This window comes from Engraulis encrasicolus, chromosome 7 (assembly GCF_034702125.1).
Source record: "Engraulis encrasicolus isolate BLACKSEA-1 chromosome 7, IST_EnEncr_1.0, whole genome shotgun sequence".
NCBI lineage: Eukaryota > Metazoa > Chordata > Actinopteri > Clupeiformes > Engraulidae > Engraulis > Engraulis encrasicolus.
The window spans coordinates 49,710,851-49,715,047 of NC_085863.1; positions in this window are offsets into that span (position 1 = coordinate 49,710,851).

A 4,197-nucleotide genomic window follows, 5' to 3' on the forward strand; every position below is an offset into this window, starting at 1 on the left:
CTGGTGGAAAAAACTCACTCTTCAGGGGGACAAAACATTGACCTATCGATATGAGCTATCTGTCGAGCGGTACTACCAAAGATCTTTGGTTCAATATGCTAACCAACGTTAAGCATACATGCCACGTCACCAATGCAGCAAAGTGGGCTCAAGTCTGTTCTCCAGAATGGGCATGACTTGAATTTGATTCATTCTCCTATAGTCTCCTAAAGGGCCATAGCTGTCATAGGATGGTATCTTAGAACTTTACATCACATTGATTCTAGAAGAAACTACTTACAGTATGAACCGTTTCTACCTTATCAATAGTCTCTGGTGCTACCAAGCCATTACAATGCACTACAGCAGTTCTCAACCTTTTTTTGAACAAACGCCCCCTTGGCCTCATTACAAGCCTCCCAACGCCCTCTTGACCTCGTCATAAGCCTGACAACGCCCCCATTTGTATATAAAAAAAATGGACTAAAGCCCCCCAATGGCAACTAAGCACCGTCCCCTCTCAGCTGTAACCTTCTCTACGCCCCCCTAAACGGCTGTACCGTCCCCGTTGAGAAACACCACACTACATTAACCACCCATAGGGGGTCAAGGTTATGATTTGGGCTATGTTAACAGACTATTGGTAGCTCATCTCAAAGAAGCAGCCCATCGAGACGGTACACGGCAGCAACACTGTAGCAGCACTGGGATGGAGGGTGGGATGCCAAAAACCAGAGAGAGCAGACAGCGGGGAGATGAGCCTCAAGGACTCCAGGATTTATCATTCTCAATCCTCATGAAGCTTGACAAACTCTTTGTCACAAAGACGGGAGGTTAGGCTGTGGGCAAACCCATTTGTCAGATGCAATGTCTGCAGAAAGCAAATTAAATGCTCTGATCCATTACTGCCAAATCCATATGGTGATCGGCTACTGTTCCACTTCTATGATTTATGCAATAACAATTTCAAAAGCTAAAAAATTGAAGTCAAGCTTGTGGTGGCAGTGTGGTGGAGCATGCTTAGTCCTCATGCCTATGGACTGGGCCGCTGACAGCTTTTGCCGGGCCCGGAACAAAGTCATTTGAAAGGGCCCCCGATCCAGTACATACAATGCAATCACGACCCAATTCTGGCCCCCCCTCTCTCCCTAGGCCCGGGACAACTGACCTCTTTGTCCCCCCATGTCGACTATGGGGATCCAGGTTTGACTCCGGCCTGGGTCATGCCCCAGCTCCACCTCATCTCTCTCTCCCTCCTGCTCATTTTTCCCTGTCTCCTCTCACACTGTTCTACCACAATAAAGGTTCCAAAGTACTTTAAACATTTGTAGTCGGCCCTGCCTTGGCCTAACGGTGGGGCACTAGGTTACTACGCCGGTGACCCGGGTTCGATTCTGGCACGGGTCATTTGCCGATCCTCCCTCATCTCTCTTCCTGTCACCATCTCCAACTGTCCTAACAAATAAAGGCAATAAAGCCATACAAAAAGAAATGTGTAGTCAATCTCATGGACATCCAAAGGAACAGTAGCTGACCAGTAGCGTGATCACATGCTCATAGTACACACAGTATTTAGGCTGTCAGCTGTATTTATTTCCTCGCATTAGCAGAGGCGGTCTCATCCAAAGGTTACGGACCGCACTCTGGGCATGGATTTACAAGCACACATGGGGCCTTTTGGACACACATGTGCTTCTGCTGCATCTGGGAGCAGGACTGGACCAAAAAAAAGGTCATGGGCAATTTCAGTGTTCAACCACCCCAGCTTAATTGTGCCACAGTCTACAAGAAAAGACAAAAAAAACAAAACAGCATCGGCCAATGAGGGCTGTTGGCCCACCAGAATATACCCTGTATGCCAGATTACCAGCACAGGCCTGTTTGGGAGGGTGGGGGATATAGCAGGAAGCAGAGAATACATGGGGCAACCAAAGTCCTATTCATCCCCTCTGAAAGCCCTTCATCAAAGCCATGTCTTACTTTCATTTCACCCCGTTTGGCTTGGCTCATCTCTCTCCCTCTGGTGGGTGGTGGATGGTCATAAGGTGGTGTGCTGAGAGGGAGGGAGCCAGTGCCCTGGTCAGTCACTCAAAAACCTAATTTAACTCTAAAATGGTACATTTCTGTAGTCCTTTATACACAAATTTACCCCTTAAAGTTTGTTCCTCACCAGGTGATTTTGAGCCATCACATTGTGTTAACCGGCAGTCTGCAACTGCAGAGAAAAGGTGAATCACAGCCGCACAGAATGATAGAATAACTCCCCATTCTCTGTAGGCCAGAGCCTAGACCTGTCCTCCCCTAGTGAAGCCAGACGGAGAGCAGCACGCACCTGCACACGCCAGCCAGAGGCAAGCGTGCACAAACATGCACTGCACACGTGTGTATGCCAGTGTGGTGTTACTGCCCTCTGCTGACCAACCTCATATCTGCATGCCTCTTAAAATAACTTGGGGACCTTACAGGTCAACTGTGCAACGCAGGTTTCTTATGCCAGGGTCAAGAAGTGGGCAAAATGCACACCTTTTGTGAATTGAAGGCATTTTGAGTGAAAAACTTCAACATTTCAAAACGTGTATGTCTCCCCCCCCCCTTTTTTTATATGTACGGAATGAAAAGTTGAACGCCAATAGAAATCCTTGATAGTGAAAAGGGGAAGTGGGCAACACAAAATGTGATAAATCAACGACTGAATATATTACACACTGGACCTTCAAACACTAGGAAGTCTGAGGAGATGGGAAGGAAAGTGGGGTGGCTAGCTAGATCTCATGCATGCTACAGACTAAGCAAATAAAAGACTCGCTTCCACAGTGGTGTAGGACCAAGCAAAATGAGGACAGCGGGGAGCTGAAACATATAGAATTTATTTGACCAAGAGTAGGAAAAAAATACAGAGGAGTAGAGGAAACAAGCTGACCCTGTAATAAACACATCACTACCAAGAAAACCGGAGGGTAACAGATTGAAAATGCCTTGTTTACCATTAGGTCTCTTTACAATTCCTAATATTTCAATTTAAAAACAGCTGCCATTTTTTAATATCTATATTCTTTATATATATATTTATGTAACATTCTTTCAAAACATTGTGCAAGTGTTTTGCTGGTATTCCACAAATGGTAAACAAGAGTTGGTCCAGTGCATTATATAGTGACATTACTTATGGAGTTACTGACTTTCAGCTGGCCATCTACACCATTGCACGACTACCTCTACGGACAGAGAGAGAAAGAAAGAGAGAGAGAGAAAAAAAAAAGTCAGTCAAATGGCGTATTAGGAAAAAAAGATCAGTGGAAAAGCTTGGCGTTCGAGCACGACCAAGAAAAAAAACGAACCGAATCTGTTACAGTTTGGGAGAAATGGTTAAATATGGATTATTATTGCAAGGTTTCTGGGATTCTGGCATGATGATTAGCCTGGCTCCGAATGTTTTTTTTCTCTTCAAATAACCACGAAAAATTGCTGCACTTGATTACACCTTATAAGCTGAGAAAGGAAAAGGGCTTGATTGGTTATACTGAGAAGAAAAGCGAGCGAGCGTGAGACAAGAGATAGAGCGTACTGCATAGAGCCAGACGGTGGTTACGAGAGGATCTGGCTTCCAGGGCCTACTAGCTCTCCCCGCTCATGACCCAGACTACGCTCCATCTAACCCCCAACGCAGAGCAGCCATGTTGGGGTCAGAGATGGAGTGCAGCTGGGTCAGTACACTACCTGGGCACACTGGACACAGCCCACCTTGTTCTGGACTAGCTCACAGAGACAGAGAGAAGCGTGGAGGTTAATAAACACGATGTTCTTTCTACTGTGACTCTTGCAGTCCTAGGGTTTTTTTTAGTCTTTTTTTCCGCTTTAAATTCTGCTTTAGCATGACATTGGTGCATCCAATACAACACAAAACTACCACAAAACTGGTGCTGACGCTTTTCTCATCACATAAAGCTTAACCTCAAATGTTGGAAAAGATTTCTTTTGGCGACAATGAGAAATTTCTTGGTGACTTTCCTCTAAGCTTTCAGTGAAAAAAATTCCTTTAAATATGTTTGAGTCAAGTTAGCGACCATATAAGTCTAATAATATTCAGTGTGCCAACAAACTTCACAAAAAAAATTTGGTTTGAGTGTAACAAAATAAAAAGAAATGAGCATAATGAAAAGGAAAAACACTTCTGACTAGTATATATCAATCATGATGCACACATCAACACAATTCATG